Consider the following 15,198-nt stretch of genomic DNA (forward strand, 5'->3'; position numbering starts at 1 on the left):
GAGTGACAAAGCATAGCGTAGAATGAAAAGGTAGGAGGCAGCGATTGCTGAGACAGGGGAGAGAAAGAGAGAGAAAGAAAGAGGGAAAGAATGAGAGAGAGAGAATTAGAGAGAGGTGTGGTGACAGATGAAGGACTACATCAGTGGAAATTAACGATACACCACGGATATTTGTAGGATATTACATAGAGGTAAGTTGATTGTTAACTACTAAATTCTACTAAAGTGGACCTACGTAGTGTTTGTACGTATTTATATATACTTCCTTATAGTATACGTATACATACCTTTCTATATAGCTATGCCTGTCTAATTGAATTCATCATTGTGTCCATCAATAAATCAATCTGCCTCTCTATCTATCTATCTGTCTGTCTATCTATCTATCTATCAATCTATCTTATTCCACATTGCTGTGTCTTTCTATCTTTCACAAAGAATCGATGTTTATCTATTGATAAATTACCATTTTTTCTCAGATCAAATCCCTAATATCGATGAACTCAACATACGACTCCAGTCGTTTCGCCTTTTACTTTCGCCTTGCCGGTAGAATAATTCGCAAGGTAAATCTCACAGGCACACACACACACACACACACACACACACACACACACACACGCACACACATACACACACACAACACGCACACATGCACATACATGTATACACACATAAACAAGCATATATTTAAGTAAGCAATTCTTACAAAAACATTTTTGAATAGCGCCTCAATGTTTAAGGCATTTTGCTGGCTATTTTACCAATACCTACTGCTTACCCCCAATATTTATTTAAGGTGTATGCCATATATATATATATGTGTGTGTGTATATGTATGTATGTATGATTCAAAATTGCACAAAAAACAATATACATCTGTGTGTGTCGCGATATCGGAAACTAATCTGTGTGACGTATGTAGAATTTACACGAATGCTTGTGTGTATGTTATTATTTCGTTTATCTCTAGGTCAGCTCTGGTGGAACATATACTTATGGTTAAATACGTTCCATTCTTCGCTATTCTTATATTTAGGGGATTACATTGTCCAATTCGAGACGGTAGGGTTTGATTTTGAAGGGAATTCGACTGTTATTTCGAGCAGGTCATGCGAGGTTATCTCACTGGCTCGGACTTTGTGAATGAACGTATGTTTATACATTGTCTGTGAGCATGTGTTTGTTGCGTTGTGTGCATATTTAATTATGTTTGCAATTATATATGTCTTTAAGCACGTCCGCATGTGTGCATGTTTATACACATATACACACACATACACATACATTTGTATACACGTATTTCGGTGAATTGATACACAATACATGAATATCAACATACATACACACGTGTATGTATGTGTATGTCGTTCACGCCTGTCTGTCTTTTCTTTTAGCTGTTTCAATCATTGGATTGCGGCCATGCTGTTGCACCACCTTGAAGGGTTTCAGCTAAATAAATGACTCCAGTAGTTATTTGCTTTTAAAGCGGCTACTTTTCTCATCGGTTCCTTTTTTTGCCGAACCGTTAAGTTACTTGGACGTAAACAAACAAATACCGGTTGTCAAGCAGTATACGGGTGTATGTATAAATGCATGTATGTGTATACACACACACACACACACACACACAGACACAGACACACACACACACACACACACAGATGTATGAAGACAAATTGGCAGATTCGTTAGAATGCCAGATAGCTTAATTTTGCATTTCATTTCTTCCAGGATCGAGTATAAAAGGACCTGTTCTGGAGTGACCCTTCATATTTTTTCTGTCTTTCTCGCACCCTCGCTTTCTCTTTGGAAAAAAAGATCAGCTGTCGTCAAACCTGGTGTGTGTGTGTGTGAGAGAGAGAGATTCTATCAGGTTGAAAGTGACTAAGATATGTCACGAAAGCGCCCCTACGTACGTATATAGATATTCATAGAAAAACACGAGCGAATGAAGGGTGCTTGTACGTGGTTATGCACTACTAAAAACTGAAATTTCTCCTCAGATCATTCACCGTCTTAAAAAAATAGGACACTTTTGTTAAACTGCTTTCCTTACTTACGCATACAAAAACTTGGGTGACTGTCAAAGCTGGAACGTCTTTGTATAAAGGTCTGCTAGATCAGGAGGGTTCTGCCTGAGGTTTTAACCCCCTCTTGTACGCACACATACCTATCTATCTATCTATCTATCTATCTATCTATCTATCTATTTGTGTGTGTGTGTGTGTGTGTGTGTGACATTTTTATGCCAGACCATCTGTGAGTGTGTGAGCATGTGTGTAAGTTTTCATAGTAAATCTGGACAAATGACGTAATGCCTCGTCGTTCCGATTTCTTCAGCTATTTGTTTTATGTAAGTGTGCGTGTATTTGTTTGTGTATATACGGGTTAATGTGTGTGTGTGTATGTATATGTCCATGAGAGAAACGAGGGATAAGTGCAGCGGGGTACGAAATACCCTATTTCTGTGAGATGGGGTGACTTTAGAATCAAGCCTCTTGGACCATGTGTCCCCTAGTTTCTAAAACTCCATTTTCATCACCCATGTCCATAGGCTTGGGAACAGGAGAGTGCAAGCGCAGCACCTAATTTTTTTTGGCGGGGGCAATGAATACGTTTTGAAGTCCTGAAAAAACTGGGTTTGCAACAACCCCTAAGCAAATTTCGTTCCGATGTGTGTGTGTGTGTGTATACATGTATGTGTGTATGCATATATAAATATAATTTTGTATACCTATATATATGTATATATATAGGTATACATACATATGTATGCTTATGTGTGTGTGTAAATTCTGGTGTGTGTTTCTTTATAAGTGTTTGTATGTATAAATATTTGTGCGTGTGTATACACCTAACGATATATGCGTATATACTGTCTATTGTCTAAATGCAAGTTTGTATACAAGCGCACGCGCGTTTATGTGCGTTATTAGTTTCAAATCTGCCCAAATCTAGCAGTCCTGTAATCAAAGACTTTTTAACAGTGACCACCCCTACGTTTTTCGTCCCTATATGATATCCTTCAATGATTAAGGCAACGGGGGTCTTTATTTTGAGAGAGATTTGACAAGAATTTCTAGCAAGTTGATCGACCACATATCGGCTTCCTTGTATGTGCGCGGGCGCGCATGTTTATAAACGTTTCAGTGTAATTCATTCCTTCCTCTTCTCTCTCTCTCTCTCTTGTATCTAGGGAGGTTCATTATGACGCACAGAAACGAAACTCTCAGTCATTGAGTCACACTGTAAGCTTCTGCTGGTCATTAAGAATAAAGAAATACCCATCTTTTGAATTCTATTTTCCATTTTGTGTCATCAAACATACATTTATGTAAAGATACGTGCGCATGTGCACGTTATGTATGTGTCTTCTCAGATGTGCTTGTGCGTACGTGTGCATGTAAATGTGCATGTGTGTGTAGTGTATGTGTGTGAGGCAAATTGTTTTGGGCTATTTGTTAGCCAAAACCTGCTTACATCCACGCCTCGTCTTTTCACACATCAGCAACCACCGCCTCCCCCACCATCACTATCACTGCCATCGCCACCTCCGCCACCATCACCTCCACAATTACCACCGCCATCGTCGTCATTATTACAACTACCGCCTCCGCCACCACCACCATCATCATCACAACCACCACCGCCACCTCCACTGTCATCTTCACAGCCATTACCACCACCACCACCACCACCATCATCTCCAACACCACTATCATCTTCGCAACCATTACCACCACCACCATCACTACTACCACCACCACCACTGCTGCTACTGCTGGTGCGGTGTAAGATCCCTGCCTGTCACATGTAGCGATTTGAAGAATCTATTAGAATTAATGGTGTGGACAGGTAAGAGACGCATGCTTGTGTGAATGTATTTGTGTGTGTGCATGTCCTCGTTTGTTTTGTTTCTGTTCGGTTCAAGATGTTTCAAGATGTTACGGTAGCAGGTGGGGGTTTATGCTTGCTCACTCACCCTCTATCTATCTGTCTGTCTATCTATCTATCTATCGACCTATCTATCTATCATGTATGTATGTATGTATATATTATATATGTATATATTTATATGCATAGATATGCATATAAATATGTCTCTCCCTTTCTCTCTCTCTCTCTCTCTACACACACACATAGTTGTGTGAATACATACGTATGTTTATACATACACACAATACATGCACGTCTACTTCCACGCACACACACACACACACACATTCACGCTAGCAGTTTACGATCTTCACGTCTTCATATTTCATATTTAAGCTGTTCGTTATTATATCAACGTGGTTTACACTTACAACCTCCACAACTGCTTGAGAATAAAGCATTGTAGTGTGTTTTCAATCTGCATGTATTGTACGTAACATTAGGATACATCTCTCTCTCTCTCTCTCTATATATATATATATATAAAAATATATATATATATATAAATACATATATACATATATATATATATATACATATATATATATATATATATATATATATATATATATATATATCGTACATTGAAACGAATGCCCATACAAACCGAATACTCTTTTACGCAGACCACATATTGACGCGCGTGTATATGCGTAAGAGTGTGTATATAATTAATACGTGTGTACATATATATCTATATATATTTCAATTACTGAGTTCATTGGAGTTAATTTCCTTATTTTATAATTTTAAGCTTGTGCAGGGGGAGTTTTTACCTGCTATTTACATGGATAAGTTGATTCGAGCTTTCCAGGTCACGATATGAATTATGAGCCCACACACACACACACACACACACACACACACACAGACCTATATATAGGCGTGGCTGTCTTGTAAGCAGTTTTCTTCTCAACCACATGTTCTGTAACAGGCACAAGGTCTGAAATTTTGGTCGAGTGGGTAAGTCGATTACATCGACCCCAGTGCTCAACTGGTACTTATTTTCTCGACTCCAAAAGGGTAAAAGGTGAAGTTGACCTCATCAGAATTTGAACTCAGAACGTAAAAAGGGAAGAAATCCCGCTAAGCATTTTGCTCAGCGTGCTACGTCCGTGGGTGGACTTGAACCATCAGTCTCTCAGTTAACTACCGAACAATATAACTGATTGCGCTACGAAGAGAGCTCTTGTGCATTTATATTAAAGACTATTGGATCGTTGGTATGCTCTTATTCATTGATGTTGATATACGCGGGCGAAATACTTAGCGGTATTTCGTCTGTCTTTACGTTCCGAGTTCAAATTCTGCCGAGGACGACTTTGCCTTTCATCCATTCTGGGTCGATAAATTAAGTACCAGTTGCATACTGGGGTCATTCTAATCGACTAGCCCCCTTCCCCCAAGATGTCTGGCCTTGTGCCTAGAGTAGAAACAATTATTGGCCAGGTTCACTCTCTTGAGATAATTATCCTCGTTGAACACTTTAATAGATTAATCCAGTGATACCAAAATTGAGTGGTACTGTCCGTCTGAGAGCGGGGAAAAGATCCAAGGGCACTGAAGAAAACTGGGTGCGATAACGGGGTGGCTAGAAGGGGGTGATGGATATAAAAACAAGATAATGAGTTAATTAGGTTTAGTAAAATACAGATTGAATTTGAATTTGATGCAGAAAGTGGTCAATATTTGTGGTGGTGAGTGGGTTGAGGATGAGGTGCTAGGAATGTGGCCTGGGTACCAAGGGGGCGACAGCCTGAAAAAGTTTGGGAATTACTGGGTTGATCCATTCTGTAAACTTGATTCACGTTTAAGCTTTCGACAAATATCGGTTTATCGTTATTCGAACGCTTGCTTTTTCTCGAGCTACATTGCTTCACGTTAGATATAATCTAATGTGAGTGTTTTCAACCATCTAAAAGATCGCTTCGCCTCTTCTCTTATTGACTTCATGAGAAATTAAGCCAAATTAAAGTTTCGTTGGTCCTTTCGTGTTTGTCGATTTTTGAAGATGACAATGGTCATCCAACATGAATGTTGCGTTATGACTGGAAGAGTACGATCGCGAATACAAGCGGCCGAAATGGGGTTCCTCTAAAGCAATGGTTCCCAAAGTGGGCAGTACTGCTCCTTTCGGAACGGTGGAAATAAATATCCAGGGGGTGTTGAAGAAAAGTGGGATGATAATGGCGTGGCCAAAATGGGGTGAAAATGTGAAAAAGAATATTAATAGGTCAATTAGGTCTAAGTTTTATTTGTGAAATAGTTGTTTTGAATTTGCTGCAGAAAGTGGTTTATATTTGTGGTGGGGAGGGTTGGAGAGGATGCTAGGAATGTGGTCTGGGTGCCAAGGGGGCGGCAGCCTGAAAAAAGTTTGGGAACTACTAAAGGATCTCTGGAGTAAGGTTACTCGACAGGGAGCGTAACTCGGAGCTCAGGAAGTCTTTCCAGGTCGAAGTTGGTTTAGGAAGAAATGGTGTACCTCTCTGGTGATGTGTTCCCAATTTTTCACTTTTTAAATTTAAAGCTTATAAAACTGCAGGTCGTTTCCAGAAGCAATTCATTTTGGGGTTCCTCAAGATATAAAAAGGAAGTGAAAGTACCCGGTTAAATTCCAATTTCTGGTCGAGTCCACGACTAATATTTACGGTCAATTCGATTTTGCATCGGTAATAAATAATCGGGATTTTCCTCTCGGTGACTGGTCTTTAAAATCTTTCTATAGTTCTTCCCGTGGAGGCGCAATGGCCCAGTGGTTAGGGCAGCGGACTCGCGGTCATAGGATCGCGGTTTCGATTCCCAGACCGGGCATTGTGAATGTTTATTGAGCGAAAACACCTAAAGCTCCACGAGGCTCCGGCAGGGGATGGTGGTGAACCCTGCTGTACTCTTTCACCACCACAACTTTCTCTCACTCTTTCTTCCTGTTTCTGTTGTGCCTGTAATTCAAAGGGTCAGCCTTGTCACACTGTGTCACGCTGAATATCCTCGAGAACTATGTTAAGGGTACACGTGTCTGTGGAGTGCTCAGCCACTTGCACGTTAATTTCACGAGCAGGCTGTTCCGTTGATCGGATCAACTGGAACCCTCGACGTCGTAGTGAAGATCGTGCGGGTGTTACGGAAAAGGCCGATCTTTAGTAAAGAGGGCCGAAGACACTTTTTACGGAAAAGACCGATATTTTGGATTCGTACCGTAAGATCGCCTAGGTTCTTTCTTTATAAGCAAAGGTCGATCAGTTGAAGTTTTCTGTTTAATAACGCTCCGCAGTGCTTTTATTGGTTTGTGCTGATCAGTTTTCCTTTGAATGTTTCAGCAAATTAGATAAAGCTTTAAGAAATACATTTACAATTACAAAATTGACATTTCGTTCACAGTAATTATCTTTTGCAACTTAATCTGCTGCTGGGATTAGCTGATGTAGCAGTACATCTACAGGATTGCGGAAACCTGTTATAAACTGCAGTTGGTTATTGTGAATTCCTTCCTAGATATTCTTTACAAAGATTTTCTCTTTTCTCCAAATAACGTTTTATAGTGATTGATTGTCCTTCATAGCGTTAATAACCCTTTGCCTGTTCTGTGGATCACGTGATACACAAGACATATTTCTCCGGCGTCTATGCATCATAAATGATATCCATTACCAATTTTTTTCAACCACCAGAGTAATTCGGGACTGATGAAAGGAAGGCTTTATTTTACTTAAGATGTTGGCAGGGCCAGCCCTAGGGTTGCTGGCGCCCCGGGAAAGCTGAACATCGGCGTGTACAAACTGACGGTTGTGGAAATTTCTCTGTCTTTGTTACGCCCTCCTTGGCGCCCTCTAGCACATGACGTCCCGGTACCTCGAGCCGGCCCTGGATGTAGGGTTGTGAGATGATACAATCGTTAGCATGCCGGGCAAAAAGCTTAGCGGCATTTCGTCCGTCTTTACGTTCTGAATTAAAATTCCACCGAGGTCGACTTTGCCTTTCATCCTTTCGGAGGTCAATAAAATTAGTATCAGTCGAGCACTGGTGCGAAAATGTAAAACCAACATTACTCAGAACGTATGAAACAAGGGCGAATTAAAAATCTGAAAACAAACATGGACGTTTAAGACATTTAGGAGAAATTTAAGAAAATCTTCTGGAGGGGCAAACTCGATCGATATATGCGAGAAATTTGTTCATATGCTTAGCTAGATTGCATTAAAACTTTCTCTTTTAGTTTGACAATACCGTTCTTTGATATTTGAATGTGGTTCGGATGCGTAATAAATAACGTAATGTTCGCCATTGAAGTCATGTATCAATATGGCGTCCAATCCGACAGGACAAGCCTTACACATAAGATAAAGCTTTGTGTTAAGTAGTGATAATATTGTGCGTGATGTTTTGCAATAGTTTAACTCCCCAAATTTTCCTTCTTGTTTACTATACGAATGAAATCTCTCCAGTTTTATTTTGTGCCAGTTTTCGTTTTATATGTCTTAAACACTAAATGTATTATGAAACAGCCTAAAAAACTTGAGTAATCCTCGAAACCTAATTTTTAGAGTTGTTGGACGTTCAAAAGGAAACAGCACGAATCTTATTCTCCATCGGTTTATCTCCCTGATTTGAAACAATGAAACACATTGAAACCCAAATATTCTGTCGTGCACTTTCAATATGTTTTGTGTGATTTAATGTGAAACTTTTCTGTTGCGTAATATTAAGTAAATATTGTCTTGAGTCCCAAAGGACTCATAGGGCCGGTTACTCGTTTTCCGTGGTGTACATATAAGTGACCGAGATCACAACATTCCCCCTGCTGAACGGGATGCCTTTCCGTTGCAAGGTTTCTCATTTACAGCGGAGTGGGCTGGACCAGTGAGAAATTAAGTGCTTTGCTCAAGGACACAAAGCACCACCCGGTCTGGGAATCGAAACCACGATCTTGCGATCGTGAGTGTAACACCCAGATCACTAACCACAAGCCTGTAATATTGGTCTCAAATTTTGTCACAAGGCCAGCATTTTCAGGGGAGAGAGGTGAGTCAATTACATCGACCCCAGTGTTCAACTGGTACTTAATTTACCGACCCCGAAAAGATGAAAGGCAAAGTCGACCTCGGCGGAATTTGAACTCAGAACGTAAAGACGCGCCTGTAATATTGTTAAGCATAAATGCGGTGAACTGGCAGAAACGTTAGCACGCCGGACGAAATGCTTAGCGGTATTTCGTCTGCCGCTACGTTCTGAGTTCAATTTCCGCCGAGGTCGACTTTGCCTTTCATCCTTTCAGGGTCGATAAATTAAGTACCAGTTGCATACTGGGTCGATCTAATCGACTGGCTCTTTCTCCAAAAATTTCGGGCCTTGTGCTTAGAATAGGAAAGAATATTGTTAAGCATAGATTTAATGCCGTACCAGAATATTTCTCTTTCTTTCTTTCTTTCTTTCTTTACATCGACAAAAATGGTTTCTGATTTAAGCTCAAGGCCAGCAATTTCGAGAGGAAGGAGTTAGATGATTCCATTGATCTAAAGGATCGATGGAATTACTTGACCTAAAAAGATGAAAGGCAAGTTGACCACGGCAGGATCGAAACCCAGAACGTAAAAGAGCGAGAAGGAATTCCGCAAAGCACATCTTCCAATTCTCATAGCTCGCCATCTTTTACTTGTCATCGACCAGAGTATCACCTGCTAAATTACGTTAAGTTCAGATATGAATAGACTGCTAATGATTTCCTGAAAATCTTCAAATAATGAGGAGATACCTAGAACCAAAATGCTTATACAGATATGATTGTACCATGTAATCAGCAATTGTCGTTATATGGATGAACCTGATTCTGTATGTGTGTATACCTGTATACATGTATGTATACACAAAAGACACAAAATAGACAGACACGCACAAGTGTCTTGCTTAATTCGTGCCAAAGATGTCTCCCCCGCTGACTCCGTCACAACCGCAACAAACGGAATTTAAAGTTTATCGACCTCAAGCGAGCTAGTATCAAAAGAGTGACTCGGTTTCGAAAACTCGTACGAGCCGTTCAAATTCTCCTGTACCTGATCAACAGTAGATATTTGATATTGTCTCCTCTTGAGATATGCATTTGATCTGCCTCGGGTTATTATCATAAAAGTGATAATGATTCAAAGCCGTTCCAGACATGACCATACCGCCATACCGTGTTTTCTTAGAGGATAGTGTATCCCAATCAACATTGTCTCATGTAACCTTTTTTTTTTTTAAAGACGGTCTTTTATTATAATTCGTTTCACGTGTAGAATACCTTAAAAAGATATCAGCTCGGCATTGGCTCCGCAGAACTGTCAAGACATCAGTCAAAATGACTATTGTATTTAGTATCCCTTTTTATTTATTTATTTATTTATTTATTTATTTATTTAACTAGACATAAGTTTCATAAACTACAAAATATAAATATCCACACTACCTGTTATAACTCTTTATCTTGATTAGCCTAAACTTATTTCTGCAAATGTGCTAAGCATTGATGTTGATCATAGTGTGAGCGAGGTAAGCGTATAAGCAAAGTAAATGTAATAAAAGTAGGTGGGGGGGGGGGGGTCAGTGGGACTGCAGTTGGGCGGCCCTTAAAAGAATAGACCCTCCCCTCCTTAGGACATTCACTGGGATTAGGGGTGAAGCTGGTTTGGGTTTCGTTGTTCTTGCACCAACGGTCTTGGAGGTGTTAACGAACATAAAAACGTAACGGACAGAGAAACATCACTCAAATTTATAATAGACTTTCCCAGAGACCCTCTGGGACTGGCAAGATCGATGCTATTAAGGCCATAGCGTTCTGGGAAGAAAAGACTAAGGGTAAACACAGCAGAGAGAGAGAGAGAGAGAGAGAGAGAGAGAGACCTTTGGACATTACTGTCTCGAGCACTAGAGATTCATAGCGCCGATTACTCGGTTTCCAAGGCGTGTAAGAGGCCGAGATCACGTCATTCCCTCTGAACGAAACGCCTGTCCGTCGCAGGGTTACCCACTGAAAGCTGCATTGCCTGGAACACCGTGAAATAAAGTGTTTTGTTCAAGAAAACAACGCACTACTCGGCCCGGGAATCGAAAACACATCCTTACGATCGTGAGTTCTACACCCTAACCACAAGGTCACACACATATAAACTGCATATAGCTTAATAGAGCAGAAAAGAGTGAGCCAGTAACGTTTGAGTGGAAGTAGCATAGATAAGCAGATCGGAAAAGCAGAAGCCACTGTAGTAACGGTAGACAAGACAGAGAGAGGACATAGTATGTGTGTGGATTGGAGTTGGTGAGCATTAGTGAACGAGTTCGTGCCAATCAGCCGAGCGGCCTTTGAATACGATCTGCGATTCTTGTCTGTGTATGTAGCAGCATCACCCTCCCGGTTGTAGGGGAAGTATGCTATTGTGGGCTTCACTGGAAAATTTGTAGAGAGTTAGTAAATAGTTGTTTGAAGATCGATGTATTTTGAAGATCGATGTATGCGAGAAACTGGTTCGTATGCTTAGCTAGATTGCATTAAAACCTTCTCTTTTAGTTTGACAATATCGTTCTTTGATATTTGAATGTCGTTCGGATGCGTATTTTCTGGCTCTGAAGACGAAGGCCAGTCTGTGTGTGTATATGTTTGTGTGTCTGTGTTTGTCCCCCCAACATCGATTGACAACCGATGCTGTTGTGTTTACGTCTCCGTACCTTAGCGGTTCGGCAAAAGAGACCGCTAAAATAAGTACTAGGCTTACAAAGAATAAGTCCTGGGGTCGATTTGCTCGACTTAAGGCGGTGCTCCAGCATGACCGCTGTCAAATGACTGAAACAAGTTAAAGAAACGAATAAAAGAAAAGATAAATAGATAGATAGATAGATAGATAGGTAGATACATACATACATACATACATACATTTAGACTCGCACACGTTCTTGTGTCTACTTGTTTGGCGATGGAGTACAAAGGCGAGCAATTTTGACAGGCGACTCGCGTGCCAAACACGTTTAAAAGTTTTGCTTGTGTTGAGGGCAGCAACGTTGCTTTCACTAAAATTTCTCGAGGGCGAGAGGTTACTGGCGAGTGACACGCAAGAGTAGGTCTCCAACGGATTAGGCGTTACGAAAGCCATATTGGTTGTCATTAAAGCGGCACAAAAATTGAAGGTGATTTTGTAGAATTCATTGTCACTAATACATCTGGTAATGTGTCGTTTCTGCTAAGGTGGTGAGCTGATAGAAACGTTAGCACGCCGGGCGATAATGCCTAGCGGTATTTCGTCTGCCGTTACGTTCTGAGTTCAAATTCCGCCGAGGTCGACTTTGCCTTTCATTCTTTCTGGGTCGATAAATTAAGTACCAGTTACGCACTGGGATCGATGTAATCGACTTTATCCCTTTGTCTGTCCTTGTTTGTCCCCCTCTGTGTTTAGCCCCTTGTGGGCAGTAAAGAAATAAGAAACGTTAGCATGCCGGGCGAAATGCTAAGTGGTATTTCGTCTGTCTTTACGTTCTGAGTTCAAATTCCGCCGAGGTCGACTTTGCTTTCATTCTTTCTGGGTCGATAAATTAAGTACCAGTTACGCACTGGGATCGATGTAATCGACTTTATCCCTTTGTCTGTCCTTGTTTGTCCCCCTCTGTGTTTAGCCCCTTGTGGGCAGTAAAGAAATAAGAAACGTTAGCATGCCGGGCGAAATGCTAAGTGGTATTTCGTCTGTCTTTACGTTTTGAGTTCAAATTCCGCCGAGGTCGACTTTGCGTTTCATCCTTTCGATAAATTAGTAGCAGTTGCATACTGGAGTCGATCTAATCGACTGGCTCTCTTCCCTCAAAATTTCAGGCCTTGTGCCTAGAGTAGAAAAGAAAAAAAATGTGCCGTTTCTTCTACGACTGCGATCGTTTCGTTAGTGTGACTTTGGCTGTCACAAGCTGCGACAGTAGTTGTAAATGTCGTCGCTAGCAATCGCTCATGCTACTGCTGCTGTTGTGTTGCGAGAGCAGTTGCTAGTATTGTTGTTGTTCGCGTCACTGCAATTGCTGCTGCTGCTGTTTCTGCTCTTGTCACTGCTACTTTTGTTGTTGTTGTTGTTGTTACCGCTATTTATTGTCGCTATTGCGACAGCAATTGCTAACGCTGTCGTCATTGTTGTTAATGCAGTTTCTGAAGTTGTTGCGACAGCAGTTGTTTAAATGTCGTTGTTGCTGTGATTGTTCTAACGTTACGATCTGCAGTGGCGGCTGTTGTTATTGTTAGTACGATTTCATTTGCTTGTGTTGCTGTTATTTAACCCCCGGTCAACCTTGTTTGAGTAAACCTATGATCAGAACCATTTCTCTATATACATTTCTTTTTCTATTTATCACTGGGAGATTACATTATTCGGTTGCTAAGTATACCATTTCGTTTTTTATTTGCTTCTATTCTGTTTTGCTTTAACGAGGGTGTAATTTGAGAGAGACTTCGCTGTTATTTCTAGTAGGTCTAGCGATCGTGTACAGCAATGGTTCTCAGCCAGAATTCACATGACCGCTGGAAGTCTCTTTAAAATTTTTTGGAGGTTCACATAAGCAAAACAGTAAATTAGGGGCCCATGGTAAAATTTCGTCTTAGATATAATTATTGCAAGAACACAACTAGATTTCTTTCTCTAACGTTTTATCGTTTAATATGTTTCCAGCCACCGAAACATTGTTCTCTGAAGTGAATGCAATTTCAAACGCACACAAGTGAATGGGTGCAAAACAAAATAGGAATTTTGAAAGAAGTGTCTATAAGACTAGTTTTTAAACATCGAATGGCTATGGGGGGGGGGGGGTCTGTCGGAATAAAACTGTAACCAAAAAAAAGTCGAGAGTCTCCGGTGTAGCGTTTCCCTTCGTTCCTTTTCTTTACTTCTGGCGTAGTTGTTTCAGATTCTCATATCATATGATAGTTATTATTTTCTACTATAGGCGCAAGGCCTGAAATCTTGAAAGGAGGGGCGAATCAATTACAGCGATCCCCAGTACTCGACTGATACTTATTTTATCGAACCCGAAATGAAGAGAGGAAAGCAGACATCGGCAGTTTATAAAACCCGGAAGAAATGCCGATAAGCATTTTGTCCGGCATGTTAACTAGTCTACCAGTTTGCTGCCTTTGTAATTGTTATTGCTATCTTAAAGTTTACCGTGATTTCGTCGTCCTACTCATCTGGGTTCGAATCACACTAGGGTTGACTTACCCCTCTTTTATTTCTCCGGGTTCGATAAACTAAATACTTGTCGTTTCGCTCGAGGTCACCGTTTATTGTGTTATGATCAAAGACGTTCCTTTCGTGGCCATCCCGTCTTTTTTTCACACTGTTTATTAAGGAATTCATTATCCAATGTATTCTTGCACAATATAAGGCGGCAGTGTAATTTTAGGGAGATTTGGTTGCTATTTCTCGTAGGCGAGCGTCAGACCTTTGTTCTTGTTAGTATAGGAAGCGGCAAAAACCACCTCAGATTTACCATTCTTAATAAACGTTTTATCAGCAAATGTATAATCTGCACCGATGTAAGTCACGATGGTAACTAAATAGGAAAACATGGTAAAACGTTAGCAACATGAAGACACCATTATCACCTGTCTAGCTTAGGTAGCGCCAAACTAATGGTCGTGTAAAATATGGGAGATATTTCTGCCTCACTCTGTATTAGTCATCATTAGTAATTTAGTAATTCTTGTACTGATATTAGGATTGACCACCGGAATCAGACCAAAAGCCTTGTAGAATTCAATAAAGCATAACTAGAGACGGTTCAACTTCAAAGAGAGCATATTGGCAGTGTTTAGAATGTTACTCCTTACAGATGCAGGTAAGGAAAATTTGGTTTTCGACGACAAGGTTTCAGATTCAGTCCCACTGTGTGGCTCCTTGGGCAGTGTCTTCTACTATAACCCTGGGCCGACCAGTCTTGTGAGTAGATTTGATGGACGGAAACTGAAAGAGGTCCGTCATATATAGGCCTCTTCTTCTCTATGTTACTAAAACTCAAAATAGCCAAGCTGCACATGTTCTTGTAAAAGTCATGAAGTACAAGTTTAAATCAAGTGTCAGCGAAGAAAATGAGTTTTAATATAACAGCGTTGAATAAGACCGCGAGCTGGCAGAATCGCTAACACGCCGGGCGAAATGCTTAGTCCAAAACGTTGCTTTTTCAGAAAACGTAAAAATAGTTTTTACCATTCCATAGGAAAACCGTTGTACTACACTTCGACAATTTTTGATATCTTGGCATCTGAAG

General features: G+C 40.5%; 1 protein-coding gene across 4 annotated transcripts in view; it reads left to right on the forward strand.

Annotated features, from left to right (window-relative positions):
* The window catches only part of LOC106876470 (ras guanyl-releasing protein 3-like), a 188,189-nt gene continuing 172,991 nt past the window's right edge, over window positions 1–15,198 (forward strand). For 3 of the 4 annotated variants that reach the window (XM_089352155.1, XM_089352158.1, XM_089352159.1), the window contains exon 1: window positions 1–191. The gene's annotated coding sequence lies outside the window, so the exon portion shown is untranslated. Of the gene's footprint in view, window positions 192–3,723; window positions 3,859–15,198 lie in introns of those variants that run through there. The other variant, XM_089352156.1, reaches the window with a different exon arrangement.

The sequence above is a fragment of the Octopus bimaculoides genome, chromosome 5 (genome assembly GCF_046866305.1).
Source record: "Octopus bimaculoides isolate indiv1 chromosome 5, ASM4686630v1, whole genome shotgun sequence".
Lineage (NCBI taxonomy): Eukaryota > Metazoa > Mollusca > Cephalopoda > Octopoda > Octopodidae > Octopus > Octopus bimaculoides.